The 20,959-nt window shown below is 35.1% G+C and overlaps 1 protein-coding gene across 1 annotated transcript in view; it reads right to left on the bottom strand.

The window, feature by feature from the left end:
- The window catches only part of LOC120774475 (GAS2-like protein pickled eggs), an 88,771-nt gene that overhangs the window by 21,094 nt on the left and 46,718 nt on the right, over window positions 1-20,959 (bottom strand). The gene's annotated exons all lie outside the window — the stretch shown is intronic.

Below are 20,959 nucleotides of genomic sequence, written 5' to 3'. Positions count from 1 at the left end.
TAAGAGTTTCGGAGATATAGCCTGGAGAACTTGTGCGCTCGAGGCTAGCTAGACTAAGTGTGCCGTCTTTAAACACGTTTTTCTCGTAACTGTGTTTTTGAAATCTTTTGGCGAGATTTCTCGAGAACTACTCAACCGATCTTCATGCAATTTTACACAGGTCTTTGAGATACAATTCTTAAAGACTTGGATGAGGAATTTTTTTCGATGACAACTATTTGAAAAAAAATGTCGCGAAATTTTCACTGAAATTTTAATTTTTTCGTAAAAATATCAGCCAAAAATTCAATTTTCTTTTTTTTATTCGCCCAAGTTCTAAGTTAAGGTTCTAATTAAAACACCTACTTTTTCGCTTTGGATGATCCTTTAAGGAGTTATGCTGCTAACGCGGGCGCATCATTTTTCCGAGGGACCACCGAAAATGGCGTCTAAATGGCCGAGTTTAAACATTTTTTTTCCGAAAATTTCATAATTTCTTTGTAATAGTGTATGTTTGTAACAAACAATAAAAATTCTAATAAAATATTGCATTTTTTATATGAGAAAAAAGTTGTTGGAAAAGGCTGTCATTTTGATGTTAGAGGCTGGTTTGGTTGCCACAACCGAAAATGATAGTAAAATTTCTTAAGAAGTGCGATTTTTTGTGTTGTAGTCAAAGGGTGTAGGGGTCAAACCACAACCATTTACAAAAATGATAGCAACAACGGTATGTGATGGAAAATTTTAAACTCAAATTCGTAATCAGGACACCTCAAATACAGCTCTCAGCACATCAGTCGCTGCTTCTACTAAATCTATTAACAATTGTCGGAGTTATTCTCTGAATGGATCCCGGTATAAGAAATACCTGGTCCTGATTATTTATGTATGGAGATGGTTCTTCAAATAACTTCTCAAAAATGCCATAATAAAATTTTACTCAGTTCATTAAATGTACATCTCAAACAGATTATATTTGTAGGTTAAAAGTCTTTTTGGACCTTTCCAATAGTAGGTGGTGGAGCACTGAATTACCCTTGATATCTAAAATAAACCTTTTGTGTTCTAATTAAATGGATAATACTGTATAAATATATAATTATATATCCACATTGCACTTTTCTAAATACTTTAATATTTAGATATCAATTTCTTGTAGATAAGTGCATTCGCACAACTCTGTAGGTACGAGTATCTGATGAAACACACACTTGCGTTTATTTATTTGTGCGATTGTGCGTCAGATATTTGAAAAATCCCAAATAAACGGCTTAACTAAATATATGAGCATATAAATAAAGTCGTAAAAAATAGACAGTGTCGCGCGAATCACCGGCATCAGTGAATTGGATATTTGCCACTGCAATTGGCAAGTGTTGTGCGTTCCTCAGGCGGGGCTGATGACCAAGCGAACGACAGCAGCGGTAACAATGTAACGCATACGCAGCTCGGAGGTGAGTGTGACTCTTCGCGGATGCGGTCCATTTAAAATTGGGCACATTGTCGAATTATTGCAGACGAAATTGTTTTCATATTATTACGCATACGCAAACAGACATAAACAGATATACAAAAATACATATACATATGTATGTATATAGTAATGTATCTACATCTAATAATGCGCGCACTCAAGTTTTTTATGCTACATTTTTATGAACTTAGCATTTGAGTGTGCATCTACAGCGTATATATCTATATATGTATGTATATGTTAAATTCAGTGTGTGAAACATTCTCAATTTTCATGGTTAAAAAATTCAAGAATAATATTAGAATAGTAGTTGTGCCTGTTTTTTCTAGAAATTTAGGTTTTGTGTTGGTCAACATTTAAATGTTACTCATACGCGACGTATGTTCCGAATAATAACACAGGTAGACACATAATTTGTGACATGAAAATTCTTAGGTGTTACTAGTACAGTTTGATACTCTGAAGTCAAATCTGAAAACAAAATTTTTCTATCACCCACAGATATTCTATAACCTGCGGCTTCAGATCTCACAATACTGTGGTCAAATTGAAAGGTGAATTAATTTGAATTAATTTATACTTCGCGTGCTTTTCGAAGCTGTAAATTTTCTTCTCCGTAAGTTGGTAGTACTGTTAGTGACATCTATACTAAATTCCATGTCAAAACATTCATTAGTATTTGAGATACGCGTCGTTTTGCGAGGCTCTAAAAGTGCATTCTTCGATTTTTACTATGTCTGAATTTATTGATGAAGGAAGTGCGATAATGCAACATCTCATACTACATTTTCCAATAATATCGTGCCGCAACTACTGCATTCGCCTGATTTATCTTTGTGTAACTTCTGGCTAATCAGCAAATTCACATGACTAGTCCAAGCAGTGGCTAGTACAGGACAAAAAAACGTTACCAGTGAACCTCTAGTTGTTCCCAAAAAGGTATTACTAACACCTTTGCATGTTAAATTGGGTTCAATGAAGAATTTTGTTAAGGCAGTGGACAGAAATGGAAGAGGATTCTTGTATCTGAAACAAAAATTTTCAAGAGTCAGTGAAGCAAAAATTAGGGAGAGCATATTTGTGGGTCCACAAATAAGAGAGCTAATGAAAGTTGAAACATTTGAGAAAATGCTCAATGAAACTGAAATTCGAGCCTGTAGTGTCTTTAAAAGCGTTGTTAAAAATTTTCTTTTAAATGTGACAGCTGACAATTACAAAGAGTGAGTGAAGTGCTTACTGCATATAAAAATGGGTGGCAATATGTCCCTTAATATTCACTTTCTGGACTCCCTTCCGAATTTTTCCGCGAAAATTTAGGGGCCGTAAATGACGAGCTTGGGGAACGGTTCCACCAAGACATTTCTGCTATAAAATATCGCCGAAAAACATCGACAGTAACATTTTAAGGTACTCTTTGGTTAATAAAATAATATACATATCTGTTGTTTTTTTTAATCGAAAATGCTCATAGCAAAAAATCTATAGGTGATAGAAGAAATCTATAGCTATTTTCTGCAGTTGTTCTGTTTGTTCTGTTCATGTCACAAAAAACAAATGGATTTTAGTTTACCAGTGTAATTACATTAATAACCAAAAATTTTTCAAGATTTCAAAGTGTCAGTTGTTGCCTCTTTTCAAGCAATGTGACTGCATTTCTACCATGAAAATACCTTCCGATTTAGTTCAGAGTTAGTTTAATTTTTGGGGGACTTCAATTTTTGACGATTGAAAAATATCCGAAAAGAATAACATCATATAGATGTTGCCTATGTGCAGCAAGTAAAATTTGTCTTATCATTCCATATTAAAGACTAGACAATGGCGTCATTCGTTTATTCTAAATTGGTTAAAAGTAAGGCCAAAGGGTCTGGTAGGAAATGAGGATCAGTGGAATATTTTCTGTCATCAAATAGGCAGACAATGCTCTTTCACGCCACTCTTGACACGCACAACTTCGAAATAGTCTACAATATTTTGCAACTAAGCCCTATAAATAATGAAATAAAAAGAGGTAGATGATCCTGATGATCGATCATGTATAGTATATGATATAGATGCATAGAGAAGATGAGAACTGAAAAGATTTATCAACTCTTACGCATTACCAACATCGAATATCGTATGGAACGAGGAGTTTGTGGTTAGGGTTCTGTTTCGAGTTAGGGCCTTATGTAGTGCATAAATAACTGGCGACCTACTGAGCACTGAGCCCATTTCGCTTAGTCAATGAGAGAGCCAATCAGAATAAGAATATATACCCGAATCTTCCATTAATCCCAAAGCATAATAATTTAGATATGGTATATAGTATAGGAAAACAGTTTTTATTACATTTCTTAAAAACAAAATATTTTGTATTATCTTTTTTATTTCCAGCATTTTTTCTTCTCACGCCAGTCACATGCAGTCACGCTCTAGTCAATCGAACAGGTTTAAGCACTCACGCACATACATATTTAGACAACGACATGCACGGAAAATGCATTTCTTATCAACAAACTGGCATGGAACTAAAATCGAAATATTAGTAATATTGACAAACCGTTGACAATACGACACCTTCATGCGCCCACGCCAAAAATAAAATGTTCATCAAAATATGTAAAGAAGTGAAAAAATGCAAATAATACAAATTCATCTGGGATTTAATGTGGTAATAATTTGTTGGCAAACACTTTCAATTTCAATTTGAATAGAAATTGAAATCTCAAACCACTCAAATGCAGCAAAAGTGTTGGACCGCTTTTAGGAAAACCGATTTATTTATTTACTGACTTAACAATTTGTGGGCGACGAGCTAAATTAAACCGCACTCCATCAATGCATTGAACTGTTGCTGTCTGTTGCAAATGCTCTGACAGCTACAACAATAGCAATGACAGCGGCGGTGGCAGCAACGAACGCCCCTTTTGGTTTGCTTAGCCGATTGGATTTCGGGCTTGAAAGTCAATGCTGGCCGCTGAGCGACGTGACATGAAGTGAAGTGTGGAAACGTGCACATTCCGTCAGCGAGCCGATTAATAACATTATTATTAGATTTCCAATTGAAGATTGTAAAGAAATGCTAATGGAGTTACGAAAATTAAAACTCAAAACGCTCTACTGACTATTTGTAATATTTCAAGTAATTTTATTGCTGCGAAACTGTCACTTGAGAAGTGCGCAAGTTAAGCAATTCAATTATTTGGAAAGTGAAATTTTCGGGTCATCATTGCCCAGCTGACAAGTGATCAGTGTCGGTTATGCGCATGCGTAGAGTGGATTTCAAGAGTGTAGTAATTAGAGGAAGCATTGTGCACGAGATAGTTTGTATGTACATATGTATGTATATGAGAATGCTTAAAAATACCATAATTTAGTTAGTTGGCCAATATGTAGGTGTGAAATCTTTAAATGTTGATAATGATGAGTAGATAAGATATTATTTGAGGCAATGATATTAGGACGAATGAGGGTGATTTTTTCCATTTGATGCGAAGTGGTACAAAATGATGTGATTTGTCACAAGTTATGCAGCTTAGGTTACAAAGTTTTGTCATTATGTAGTTATGGGTCTATAGATACGCTTTCGTTAAGATTTTATCTATATTTATTTTTTGTTAATTATTTATAAATAGTTGATTTGGTACTGCTGTGATTTGGTTTAACGAGTTTTGTTTTGATGTACGTTTCAGTAATATTGTGATTTGGTATGACGATATACGTTGGCATTTTGTTTTAGTATGAACATATGATGTAATGATGTGATATAACATCATATACTGCCATCTACGTATTTAATTTGACATATTTATTTTGAATTGATGATGATTGATAGAAATTTATGTGATTTTAGATGATGTTGAATAAAAGTCATATGTGATGTTATGAAATATTATATAATATTATGTGAATTGGAAGGACATGATATGTCATTTCGGAGGAATAATATATAAACTTGTTGAGTTGAATTGATTAAATCTTGTGATAGTTCGTTTTAAGATAAAGTTAGATCATCTACGATTAATGATAATGACGTGATCAAACATTTAAGATGACATAAAGCGATAAGAAACAATGTGATGTGATGTGATATGTGAAGATGTGATGATATGTCGATGTTATATAGAATGTGATGTGATGTGATATGTGAAGATGTGATGATATGTCGATGTTAACATTTTATGTTAAAATGATATGATGTTAAGATGTGATATCTCATGTCGGAGAAATAATATATAAACTTATTAATAACTAATATCAAACATATGTATATTAGAAGTGATGTCATTAAATGAAGTGATGATATGATACAATATGATGTGTATTTTATGTTAAGATGTGATATAATATTATGTGACTTGATATGTCATGTCGGAGAAATAATATATAAACTTATTACTTGAGAATTGATTGTATTAGGAGTATCAAAAATACCATTAGAAGTCATGTGATGTCATAAAAGGGAGTGATGGTTCGTCTTAAGATAATTTAAGATGTGACGTTTAATGATAAGATGTGCTATGATCTAACATTTTAAGATAACGATGTGATATGATATGATACGATTTGATGTGATGTGACATTTTATGTTAAGATGTGATGCGATATGATACATTATGATTTGATGTGACTTCTTATGAAAAGATAATACTTTTCGAATTAAAGTTTTTGATATTGCATGATATGACTTATTATACTATAATATCATTTTAAGTAGGATAGGATAGGATCTTATTATTAGTTGTGATGTGATATAAATTTATTTCCTTTGGATAGAAATATGAAGGTTGTTTCAAATGAATTTCTATATTATGGCATGAATTGATATGATGATGTGATATTGATGATGTAAATTAACATGTGATGCGTTGAGATCTAAAATGATACGGTAATAGTAACATTTTCAGTATTAGAAGTACTAATGTGGCTTGACTCCGATTTGTCGACTTTTGACTCTTTCGCTTTCCATTAGATGACAGTGTGACGCGATATGCACCTTAGAAGAAGTACGTTCACAATTACATATACATATTATAATATGTTCCTTCCAATATGATCTCGCAATTCAATTACTTTCACAATATGCTGCAATGGAAAAGCTTTCATGCAGTAATTTTTTAAGATGCTTGCAATGACAGGAAAATAAGTGCACTAAGTTCATTGCAAATTAGTTGCAACTATTCTCTACGCACAACAATAACAACAAGGCACCTGTTGCAATGTGCTGGAAATATGTAATTACGTCAAAGAAACGCATATGTACCGCTTGTCAGCTGATGGGTGTAGCATACTTACATACATACTATATATACTACTATATGCACATAAGTATATGACACACAATTATGAACACACAGGTGGCATTTCTACAGTCGTAAATAACTGTTATGGCATGCGAAAGTGCAGGAAGGCATTGTGTTAAAGAAAGTTTCCTACTCACAACAAGTGCCACAATTACAACAGAAATGCAAGCAGACGCATATTTCGCATTTTTAATTTGTATTTTCATTTCTTGTTTGTTTGCTTGCTTGCGTGCCTCCTCCTCGCGCTGCTTCATTTTTACCTTTAATTGCTGGCAAACGGCAAATGGCAAAGCAGTGAAAAGTGTAGGAAGTTAGTTGCTGGCGCGCGGCGTGATCACCCGACCAAGAAGTTAGCTCATAAACAACAACAACAAAGCGCAACCGAACTAAATGTATAAGCGTGTGTGTATGTTGAAGCTTAACTAGCATATGTACATACATTGCCGCTGCCACTGTTGTTGTTGCTGTTGCTGGCGCAGGCACAGGTAATTAGATTAGGTTAGGAGAGAATGTGTGTCAATAATGCGATGTTCGCTTTTAAGTGCAGCACATTTATGAATATTGCAAATGCATACAATTACAACAAATTCATGCTACATACACATATGCATGCATATGCATGTGTGTGCACATGCCTGGCATTTGACAAAAGTATTATGTGTTGTGTTGTTGCGCTTATGTAATATACTTAAAGCGCCAACTAAGTATGACAAGAAGCACATAATAATCACAAGTATGCATGCGTGTATGTAAACGGCTCAATATGCACGTGAGTACGACGGTATGCGCTAAGTACGATTAACTGTTGGAACTTCCGTGAATTTCATTTTGCGCTTTGTCAGCTAAATGACGCCGCTAGGGGGTAATGACTTGTGAATATTCGCACCTTAAATGCCTTAATTACCTTCAAACGAATTTTGAACGATTAGTGAATTATGCACAGATATACATATGTATGTATATACTCTACATATGTATTTACATATAACTGTATATTTATAGCAAACAATTCAAATTTCACTTTTCAAATTGTCACACTTTTGACAATATCTCACCCACATAATCTAAAGATAGACCATACGTACATACATAGATATGTAGGTGGCTATTAAGTACACATTACGTACAAACATTCATGTTTAACAGTTCATAATGATTTTTGCACACATTCACACTCACTTGCGCATGCAAATGAGCATTGTTAATCCGTTATTTTCAACATCCATTTAATATTTGCCGCCTCTGCGCAAAGCCAGGTAATTTGTTTAATTAATTGAGCAAATAAATTCATTCCGTTATAATTTGCATACTCGGTTTGTACGTGTACGCACATATTCATTACTTTTATTGTACATATCTATGTACTTGTGCCGATTTGACGGACAAATATGTTTAGTTCAAGGCGAGACGAATTTTGTGTCATATTATTAACTAAATAACTGTTAATCTCTTATAAGCTTTTCTCTGACTCATGTAGAAGTAATTCATCGTTTCGAAAAATATGAAAATACATACAACATTTATATATATTACTTTTAATCATTACTGTTTTCCAAGTATAAAATTCAAAAATAACTTTACTTAAGGGCCCACAGTCTACTACTTAACACTACTCAACAGTTCTGAAAGAAAAATTTGCGACCGATGACAGTAAACTAGTGTTGTCGGTGATTTTGATTTTGCAAATTTTCTAATACCCTTAGCATCTAGCCTATCTTCAGGAGGACCTCCAAAGAAATGTTTCTGGCGTTGAAGAATATGCGTCTGCCTAAAATTATCGCAAATACAAAAATTAAAAAAAAAATATTATTTCTATAGATGAATACAGGAATGGGTGGATGAATGGAGGATGGAACCATGTGTAGAAGTTCACGCAGTGGTCAGAAACGATTCCTTTACATATGGCTCACGCAACACACGACTTCCGGTCTTAGACCAAGTATTCTCTCGTTAGCTGAAAAACACCCGTTTGTAGGCGAGCTAAAGTGAGAAAGCCAGGGTTGTGCGCTGGGTTTGAGACCCGCCACGTAAAACACACTTCCAGTGAAAAGAAAAAAACAGTCTCGGTTGAGAGATCTCCTTTTTGATGACGACCCCTGTAAACGTGTTAAGGATTACGATTTAAGGGTATGTATCTAGAATGTCAGGTCCCTTAATTGGGAAGATGCCGCTGCTCAGTTGGTGGATGTCCACGTTAGAGTAATGACATCACCGCTGTCCAAGAAATGCGATGGATGGGACAAGGACTGAGGCGAGGACTAGGTTCTTGTGGGATTTGCTACAGCGGCTATATAAAGGAACGTAAGTTCAGTGTGGGATTCGTGGTGGAATAGAGACTCCGTCGGCGAATACTGGCGTTCATCCCGGTGGATGAACGTTTACCCAAAATCTGCATCAAAGGGATGTTCTTCAACATATCGCTGATTTGCGCCCACGTCTTGATGGAAGAGAAGGACGATCTAACTAAAAATGTATTCTATGAGTGCTTGGAGCGCACCTATGAGAGCTGCCCCCGCCACTATGTCAAAATGGTGCTTGGTGACTTTAACGTCAGGGTGGACAAAAAAGATATCTTTGGCACAATGGTCGATAAATTCAGCCATGAATGATGAAACATAACCAAATAACACGTGGATCAATAAGTCCCGAGACTGACGCATAGATGGTGTTGCCAACAAAAGTTCCGTATGATTTTTAATAAGTACCAACCTTCAAAAGATACCTGTCAAAATTTCATGTCATTCTGATGTTTGGTTCTTGAGTTACAGGGATTTAAGTGACGCTTGTCTTGATATTCTCAAAACAATGGATTCGAAACAGTTGCATGTGTTGATTTATCATTGCTTTTTGATGAAGAAAAACACAGTGCAAGCTCAGGAATGGCTTGAAAAGTGCTACGGGAAGTCTGCTCCATCAAAAACAACCATTTATCGATGGTATGCTGACTTTAAACGTGGTCGTACAGACACTGAAGATGCTGAACGCTCTGGCTGGCCAAATGAGGCAATCACACCGGAAACTATCAAAAAAGTTCACCAAATCGTTCTTGAAAACAGTAAATTGAAATTGCGTGAAATAGCTAACACCTTAAAGGTATCACACGGCAGTGTGTACACTATTTTGCATGAACATTTGTCTATGACACGGTGGATCAAAGACGACAACGTGTCGTTGAATCTGAGCGCTGTTTGAGCGGCTTCGAATTGCTTCCGCACCCACCATATTCACCGGATCTGGCCCCCAGCGACTACAACCTGTTTGCAGACCTCAAAAAAATGCTCCAGGGAAAGAGATTCTACTCCAACGAGAAAGTCATCGCCGAAACGAACGCTTATTTCGAAACCAAAGATAAATCGTTCTATAAGAAAGGTATTGAAATGTTAGAGAAGCGCTGGACTGATTGTGTTGCTCTCCTTCAAGAGCATATGTTAATGAATAAAGTCGAGTTTTGCCAAAAAAAAAATGGAATGAATTTCATAACTGACCTGAATCCTACCTATGTATATAAGGAGTAAGCCTTATGTATTTTAGTAAAAGAGTTGAATGTTTTTATAGTAAATTCGACTTTGATGACACCTATTGCGTTTTAATTGTGCATTGTGATTAAAAAAGTGAGCCTTAAAACGATCGATCTTTTATACAAAAGTCCTCGTTAAGACGAGAGCTTAGCAAGCACTTCAGCGCATTCAGAGGCGAAAAAATAGGATACTGCACAGTCATCACATCTTAATTGCTCGTTGAATTTCACTTGAATAAGGTCAGTTCAGTCTTAAGAGCATACCTGACGTGCTATATAACTATATTAATGCATATATGTATGTATGTATGTATGTGATTCAATGAGAAAAAGTACTAAGCACTCGACGAAAATTATTACTGCCTGGCGCACATAATTTAATTTAAATGCATAAGAATGGCCGCTTTTACATACATTTCAATGCAAATGTGTGTGTATTTGTGTGAGTAAAATAAGTATATACATACATAGCTAGGTGAATGGATGCACCAGTCGCTGCAACTTGCAACTCGCTTCAGGTGTGCGTCTGTGTTTGTGTGCCTTTTGTTAATAACAATATCGGAAAAGGCGGTAGTGCTCATTAAATTAGGTAACCTAAATATGTCTGGCACATAATCTAATGAAGCCAACAAAGTTGTTGGAAATTGCAACTACAATAACACTTGCATTGTTTATAATAGGGTAGGCATGCACACATACATACATACATGTGTATATACAGAAATATGGTACTTATGAACGAAATGATGATGTTGTGCGTCGCTCAGGTGGGCGAATAAGAAGAAGCTGCACTGCAAAATGCAAGGCGATGTGTTTACACAATCAAATATATTATATAAACAAATGCATAATTCAGTAGACTCAAAGGTATTCAAAGTGCAGACAACACTGGGGGCATATGTAAATGGGAATGTTATATATATGTATGTATGTAAGTAATGTGTAGTAATAATACTGAAAAAACTATAAGTTATGAACAGAAAATATGCAGTGATTTCCTACATTCAAAATATACTAGGGTGAACTAAAAGTATGTCAAATATTCATAAAGTATGTATATTTAAAATATACTAGGGTGGGCTAAAAATATTGTAATTTTGGTAAAGTTGCACATTTTTTCATAATAAAATTCTGAACAAAAAATTGAAAATCCAAAAAGTTGAGGTTAAAAATTTGAAAAAAAAAATTAATTCAAACACTTTTTTTATTGATTTTTAATAAAAATAAATATAAAAAAAATTATTTTTCAATCCGGTATTTGGGATTAGAAATTTTAAACTTTTTTTACATTTCAGGGTTTTAAAATAAAAAAATTTAAATATTAATTATTGCAACCCAGAATATTGGTAATATTTTCCTTTTGAAAGTATGAATGACAAATTATTGTTAAAAATTTATATACAAATAGTTTCTTTTATTGAAAAAGCAAAAAAAAATTTCCTCTTTCCTCGTCAGATCGTATAATTACACTGCCTGTATTGTCTGTCTGCTATAACATCTGACATAGCGTGTTCGATTCACTACTCTCCAACGCTCCGCTGATCGTATACAAACAATAAATGCACCTCTGCCTCTAAATCATTTAGCGGCCACTTTTTAAGCATTTTCCTAACAACTTTTAGGATTACCCTCGTATATACTCCGATATACTTATACATCAAACTTTTATATAACTCTTATTATGCAGCTTAAAGGATTTATCACAATTGCTAAAATGCAAAGCTCTATAAATTAATTAGCTTAATTACATATTTATGTTAATATTTATTGCTACCATATGATGGCTCGTGCCTCGAAGGCAAACGCAGTCGCTAAATGAAAAAAAAAAATCACGATTGGCTGCTTCACAAATTTTAAGTGATATATGTTTTCAGGTGTAACTTTATAAAATAAATGACATATACATATGTATATACATAAATATTTATGGCTGCAGACTTGGACGTCGCGGAAATTCCCATTTCGACCTATTTGAACACTTGTCGGCACGCCAGGTAATAGATTTCGCTGGCCTTAATATACCTAATACAGCCGCAGCCGCATTGATTGATGGATTAACAGCCGTGAATTTAACTTAAAAATACACTTTCTAGTTTATTTGATCAAACTCTGCGGCATGTGTAGATATGTTTGTGCGACTCCCAGCTCGCTTCAACAAAAACTGAAAAGTGCCCTAATACCCGGAGGCAGTTTTTGCTAATACCAAACACTTCTTCAATGTCACGGAGTTGGCGCATCAATTCAGAAATGCTAGCGATTAAAGACTTACAAGCATGTCTATTATGTGACCCAACCACGAAATATGCTTATTTAACTACAACGGCCGAGTATTGGCTGCTTTTAAATCTTTCTCTGCGCTCGTACGGTAAATTCAAGTGGGCTTTCATTGGGTTCAAACGTCATCGAAAAGCATCGCCGGCGGTTTGCTGCCAGTTTCTGCTTCTCTAACTATATTTTTAGCATTTATTTGTTAAGATTAAGTATGTGGCTATGTGTTTGGGTTTGAGTTCTTTGTGACTTTCATTCATGCCATTTTTGTCGCTTGGCGCCCAGCCGTTGACCGCGGCGTTGCTCACTCATTGGCAATGCGAATGCGTGAATTCATAACCACATGGCAGCAAATATCTATGTATATTTGTGTGTGTTTGTAGGTACTCTTATTTGTATGCGAAGCTATAGATTTGCTCCAATTTATTTATCTTCTTTTAGAAAATCTACACCGTCCGATCTGCTGCTCTAACAGTTACATATGTATGTACATACATAGGTACCTATGATTGCATATATGTTTGCGTGTGTATTTATTGGCTTTGTTGCCAACATTCGAACAAACAATAAATATTTGTTGTTGATTTTAGATTTTTTAACCGACATTCACATTGTTTGTTTTTGTTGTCTCTTACCTACGTTTGCTTCTTGTGTTTTGTGTTGTTGTTTTTGCACTTTTTACGCTTGTTGTGGCCTCGATTTGCGTTACAAGTTCACCCACATTCGCCAGTTGGTGGCAACCTGGTTGCTTGGTTGTTGTATGCTGCGCTCGCGATCGCGCAATTCGAATCGAAATTGGTCATATTTTATGAAAATTATATTGCTTAAGCATTTGCTTAACTCAACCAAATAAAAGTAACTGAATTAGTTATGAATTATGCGCAAGCGGACACACTTACGTATCTACGCTTATAGTTAAAACAGATAATTAAAAAAATATTCAAAAAATTATTTTTCTAAATCAAAAACTTATATAAATATTTTAAAGTGATTTATTTAAATTTGATACTAGAAATTTATACTACAAGTATAAGGGAACAAGCAGGGAAGATGTGTACATCAGGTGCAGACTGAAGCTAGATTATGCTAATAAAAAAGCCGTTATGGCGTGGTGTGTATATTCAAAAGTAAAGAATTGAGTCAAATCTTTTTACAAATTGCATTTAAAAAACATATAAATTTTTATTGCTTTTGAGGAATTTGGGTTTTATTTCTAATTATACCCTGAACAGGGTATATTAAGTTTGTTACGAAGTTTGTAACACCCAGAAACATCGGAGACCCTATAAAGTATATATGTATATGTATAAAGGATCAGTATGTTGAGCTGAGTCGATTTAGCCATGTCCGTCTGTCTGTCCGTCTGTCTGTATATATTCGAAGTATAGTCCCTCAGTTTTTAGATATCGTTTTGAAATTTTGCAACCGTCATTTTCTCTTCAAGAAGCTGCTCATTTGTCGAAATTGCAGATATTGGACCACTGTCTCTTGTATGGAAAACTTTTGCATTTGACAATGTACCTTCATAAAAGTTGGCACAGATTATTTTCTAGATATTTTAATTATTTGGTGGAGAATTATAAAATTTTAATAGCTAATCCAAAAAATTATTCTACCATATATGTATGTACTTATCCGAGCATCTTGTGAAAATGTTGCCACCTCTTCAAAAACTAAAATCCAGATTTATCAGTAATTGAAATGCGACCACTATGGTACATTAATAATTCCAAAGTTTTAGGGGCTCAAGGTTTATTAAATAATATATTCCAATAATAACTGAGTACCAGGTGGCACCAAACAGCTGCCACGAAGGATGCATGACAAAAATCCACGATTTGTATTGGCTGACTCCTGAGTGAAGCTGCAAGGTATATTTGAGGCATCTAGCATCTTAAAAGACTAAAAAGACTCTGTCGACAGCACTCCGAAGGAGTTGCTTTGTTATCTCATAACCATCGATGAAACATGTTCCTATAGGTATACATTATAGAGCAAAGAACAGTCGTAAAAGTAGACTTCAGCCAGTGAAGCTGCGCCGAAGAAGGCAAAGACTGTTCTATCGAACAGAAATTTTTGGCTTTTTAGGATCCACTAGGAGTGATCTACTCCAGTCGATTGCGGAAGCAGAGGCGTATCTTCCGATATCTTAGCAAATCATCTTCTTTGGTGGATTGGACCGACGTGCATTCCGCAAGACGTGGCCTCCGAAATGAGTACACCTACTTTAACGGAGGAGCAGGAACACCTCTCCATTGCTGAATCTCGTGTGGTTTCTATCTTCTTTTTTAGAGCTGATTACCAGTGGATTATGACAACCACGAAAGACAAAAGGTTAACAAATTTCCCAACAGGGAGTTTTGAGTTATCTCTCTGAAATTTAGCACAAGTATTTTTCTTCCAAGAAGCTGCATACCGAAACCGATATGCTATACATATATGTACATAGCTGCAATATAAACTGGTCGATCGAAATCAAGTTCTTGAAAGGAATCTTTTGTATTTGGGAAGGGTATTATAGGTATACAGCTTCGTTGCAACCATGTTTTATTTATGTTTAAAGTTTGTAAATAATTTTAAAGTTTAAAGCTTCCACATATTCATACAATAATGTACCGTTTGAATTGTTTTATTAAAATATCAAATAAAAGTGTCTTAAACAAAAAGTGCTAAAAATCAAAATACAATTAAAACGACTATTTTGTTTCAAGATTTGGCAATCATTGCGAAAATATTGTGTTATGCATACTTGTAGATATTGTACAAACATACGCGTTTAAACCGTTAAGCATACACTGACGTATTTTGCCAAAAATGAACTAAAGTCAATAATATTCATTTCCAAGGAAATATACAAAAAGCTTCACGCACACGTTGACTACAAGAAATTTCATATGCATACATATGTATCTGCACATACACATCTACATACATATGTACATACATATGTGTATCGGCATAGTAAGTAGATAGGCATTTATGAAGAAGATGCCCGTTAAATAGGAAACGTGACGGTTGTACAGTTTTGTTTACGTTTTCAATTTGCCATCGCTTTAATGCTAATTTTTCGCGTATTACCTTTTGCCATTGCCCTTTTGTGGTTTGGCAATTTGTCTTGTAAATTAGTTGCGGCCCGATTTTACAAGGTAAAATGCCTAGAAATAAGCGTGGGAATAAAACGACGTGGACTCTTTAATATACGCACATATGCAGCTTCGTGAGTATGTACATGTGTACATGTGTATGTGTGGTAGAAAACGTTATTGAAACCATGTAAGATAGTTTGCAGATTGCACTTGGCTGTCGGCCAAAAGACTACAATGACACTTTGTGTGAACTACCCAATTTAGTGCAGCACGTCCTTCTTTATTGGCAATTATACGTATGCGGATACATACATACATAGGTACATATAATATATGCATATGTACATATGTATATATGTATGTCGTGTGTATGCATAAATAATTAATGCCAGTTTTTCTTTTCAAGCATATGTAATACTTTGGGCAGAAAATAGTAAGACTTTTTAATTTAAATTTCGCCCGAAAACCCATTCGAAGTATTTTTTTGTAGGTTTGTATGACTGTCAGTGGTGGCTGTGCCAAATGTCACATCAAAATAATTATTAGGGTTTAGTATACGCATAGCTTTCTGAAGTACACAAAGTACATTCGGCGATTTTTGCGATAAGTGAACAACAAAGAAGTTCCATTAAATTTTGTGTACGAAATCAAATTTCTGGCGAAACGTTCAGAATGTTGGAAGAGCTCTTCGGTGATAATTGTTTATCACGAGCAAGTGTTTTTGATTGGTACAAATTATTTAAAGAGGGTCGAGAACTCGTTGTTGACGAACCACGAGCAGGAAGGCCATCGACGTCAACGGATCAACTCGTTAAGAAAATAACGGAATTGGCGCTTGAGAATCAACGATTAACAGTCAGAGGTCTTACTGACATCGTTGGAATATTGGAAGGGTCAGTGAAAACCATTTTGAAAGATCATTGGGGCCTAAGAAAGGTGAACCATGATTAGTTCCAAAATCACGTAATTTTTCGAAAAACAGCGCCGCGTTAACGTCTGTGAAACAATGCTTTCCAACTGCCAGGCTGTCATGAATTGTATTATAACTGGCGACGAGTCTTGGATCTATGCTTACGACCTGGAAACAGAAGATCAATCAGCCGAATATTGTGTTAAAGCTTAGCCGAAGCCGAAAAAACCACGTCAAAGCAGATCAGACCTCAAGGTTATGTTAACAGTTTTTTCAATTATCGAGTTGTGGTGCACTCCGAATTCCTTCCGACCGGCCAAACTGTTAACAAGGAATACTATTCGAGTGTTACACGTCGTTTGCGCAAAGCTATTCGTAAAAAAAGGCCGGTATTTAGGACCCATTATTCTTGGCTTTGTCACCACGATAATGCATCATCGCATATTGCATTCATTCTTCGTGAGTTTTTCATCAAATTTTCAACCAATATTGTGCCGCGACCACCGTTAACGCCGTGTTGCTTCTGGCTATTCAGCAAACTCAAACGACCGCTTCGGGGAAAGCGTTTTGAGTCAATTGAAGCCAGTAAACGTCAATCGCAACGCGTTTTGAATACTATCCCGGAAATTAACTTTAACAACTGTTCTGTGGATTGGAACAAACGTTGGCTAATACACTTTTGGCATAAAGGGGGTTTACTTTGAGGTGGACGGCATAGATTTTGAGGAATAAATTAAAAATTTTAAAATTATGACCAAAGTCGTACTATTTTTTCCTCATAGAGTATGTATATCTTCATTTTTTTAACTGTTTTGAGCTTACCAGAAATGCTTCTTTCAAAAACTTTTTGTTGAACTTACCTGCAATGAGAGAGAAAATATTAAATATTAGTAAAGTTTTAGATATTTTTATAGTAATAATAATCTTATATCAAACAAATGCATAACTAAATATTTATATACTACTATCATTAGATAAGTAATTGAGGATTGCACCGCGAGCTAAGGTCTATTGTGTCTATATTACTACTATCAATGGAGTTTGTGTTCCGAAATCGTAATTACAAAAATTTTTGATTAAAGTGAGTGGGTAACATAGGAATACATTTAGTTATTATTACCTGCACAGCCATTACACCTCTTCACTTCTGTGACAAAGGGTTTAAAACTAGGGCAAAAGTGTGTCAGAAGGTTTTTAGAAGCCTTAACAGCAATATTCTGGTTCAAAGCTGCATGATTATTGGTCGTCTGGGAGTCCAGATTTGAATTCATTGAACTATGGTGTGTGGCCAGAGGTGAGTATGGTCTGTCGAACACACCATATGCCCCACATTTGGAGATTCTCAAAAAGAGAGCTTGGGTGAAAACAAAAGCTGACCATTTCGCATAAAATTTTGTGAATCGCTAATTTAATATGTATGTATGTACAAGTATGTTATGTATAATAATTTTTTTTCATTGAGTTATAAAATTCATAAGAAATAAAAAATTTTCCCAAAAATAATCAATTTTTAACTGTTAATATCTTTTAAACGTTTGGGTTTACGAAAAAATCATAGTAGACCTTTTTTGTAGAGCATTCAATTTCCCACAAAATCTAAGAAACAAGATAATTTTTCAAGTAGTTGGAAGCAAGATATAAATTTTTCTATCTGATAATAAGAAAAAATAGAAAACTGTATGTAGGAGGACCTTCCCGTTACAATTAAAAACTCATGTTTGGAGAGGCTTTCTTAGAGGTGTGTAGGAACCTATTTTTTTATCACTCTAGTGTGTATGTTTGCTGCCAAATAATTTTCCATTTTAGCTGCTATTTATAGTAAACTTATTGCGGCACGAAAATAATATTATGTAAATAATTATTCGCCGTTTAGGCCTTTTATTGCACTATTTATAAGTACATTTATAGTAAAGCATCATCATTAATATGACAGCTCTGTCAATTACACTCACACACACGCGCATACAAAAGCGCAGTGCAATCGAAAGCAACTACGCACACAAACATGCACACAAATAGCTTCGTGGAAATGGAGTGGCCGTTGTCCAAACCATTATCCACCATAACTCGACATTATAATTTATATATAAAACGAGGCACACACACATACCGACACTCATCATGTACATACTGATGTGTGTATGTATGTGGTCGGCAATTATGTGTGTGTTGCCAAATATGGTGCACAACTTTAATTATAGGCTTTCGGTCGGTCGGTCCAACCAGGTGATTCATTGGCACTTCATCTGCCAGCCAGCCACAGCATAGCAATAACAATAATAACAATTTTCGATATAGTAAAATCACCAAGTTGGGGGAGTATTAGAGCTCTTAAAAGGCAAGGCAAGCAAGGCAGGTTTAACAGTTGAGAATGGAGAACTAATGAAACATCAAGCAGCAGAAATTTAAAAATATAATCGCACACACACTAACATACAAGCTTATGTAAGTAGTTGCCTAGTTGGAAATTCATAAATCAGCTGCATATGGACCGATCTGAATAATAGAAGCATTGCCAAGGACCATAAATGTATTAAATGTAAAATAAAAAGTTGTTTGCTAGGGATTGGTTTTGATCGAACAGCTTGTAAGGAAGCTATACTCTATAGTGGTCCGAGATTGGTGGACCCAACAGACAAGCAGCGTGTTGAGGAGAGGATCTGCGGAAATTTTCAGATCTATATCTCAAAAACTGAATGACTAGTTCGCTATATACATATGTATATACAGACGAACAGACATACAGACGGACGTTCGATTGTGTTCGTCACGCTGATCAAATATATACATATTTTATAGGGTTCCGTGAAAAGGGGAATATATACATATTTTATAGGGTCAAGTGAAATTCGTATATCATCAATTTTAGACGGAAACTGAGATAAAATGGGGTACAAACTTCGAGTAACATCACGAACAAGTCCAACGAAAACTAAACGACTACGAAACTGTCCATCACATAAAGTTTTCTTGCTGGCATGCTGTTGAATGAGTTGATGTTTGTATGCGTTCACCAGGTGCCATATAAGTAGCGTTGTATGAGTATTTGCAGCAACGTGCTAAAGTGGTCCTTCTTACTCACATTCGTATTTAATATTTTCATGTCACACAATAACAACTTTCATACGCCAATAATTATTATAATAACAACAACAGCGAAATCGTGGCTTATACTTATAAGTGCAAGCATTCATATGCATTTTTGTTTTTGTGGGAAAGGTCATTTTTGTTGATAATACTATTTCTGTCGTCGCATTTCGCATACTCGTCACCATTAACGGCAATACTTTGGGCCGTAACACGAACAACTGCGTCGGTGGTTTTGGTTCCAATAATGGCGGCGCATAGCAGCTTTTCGCCGTCGTCGTGGCGCTCGCCGCACCGAATATGGTAAATCGAAGCAATTTATTAGTTAATATAGTGGTCAATGTTGTTAACACACATTCATATACAGTTACTTGCATGTACATATGTTTGTTAATTTTGTGTAACATGTATTTGTACGAGACCAAATCAGGCGGTTAATGGCGTTTGATCGGTTTGATCCCTTGGTATTGTTTTATTTTTTTGTTCATCTTTCTGCTCAGTGTTGCATGATTCACACTTAATACTGGTCTTCAACACTATTACTTGCTACCGTTAAGGAGTTCATCAAGGACAACAGCCTCTGTTCCAACTACTGATGGCGGCGCTGCTGAGGAAAAGTAGGAGTCGGAGTCAGAGGAAGACGACGATATGAGGATCGGTCTCTTCGACTAATAAAGTGTTGGTTAGAGTTTTTTTTTTGGGTATGGCTCTTATGTTAAAGCTTTATTCTGACACTTAATCGCAATTAATTTTCTCGATAAATTTCAAATTTTTTCAATAATATAAAGTAATATAAAGTTTATTGAAAAAATGTGAAATTTATCGAGAAAATGTGCGATTAAGTGTCAGAATAAAGCTTTAATATAATGAAAATACTAGAAAGAGGTTAGTTAACTCTTGCAGAGTCCGTGGCCTTAATTTAAAACCAATCTATTTGTTACAGTTCTTAAAGGGTTGTGTCCACTGTTGACTTTGTAAAAATCGAATTTTTGGCTTTTATTATCGAATGTACTATATATATATATATTTGAACATTTTTTCTTAAATTTAAAGTCGATCTGGGAATTGTTTAAGACATATAAACGTATTTATAAACAAATTCGAGCTTAGTATAGTCGGCTCCAAAAATTAAAAGAGCGTTTTTCTCGAAATTTTCTCTTATTTTCAGAGTCGGCCAGGAAAGTTTCTCCAAACTGGCTAACCGACCGATTTCCACACTTGTAGATAAATATGTTTGTGAGGTAATGATAGAAGGACTAAGAATTTTGTTAGTAATTTCGATTTTTCAAACCTAAATTTTAAATTTTTTTCCCAAAAAAACGACTTTTATAGGAAGCCTGCCATTTAGTCAGA

The sequence above is a fragment of the Bactrocera tryoni genome, chromosome 4 (genome assembly GCF_016617805.1).
Source record: "Bactrocera tryoni isolate S06 chromosome 4, CSIRO_BtryS06_freeze2, whole genome shotgun sequence".
NCBI lineage: Eukaryota > Metazoa > Arthropoda > Insecta > Diptera > Tephritidae > Bactrocera > Bactrocera tryoni.
This window is presented reverse-complemented; position numbering and strand designations above follow the sequence as displayed.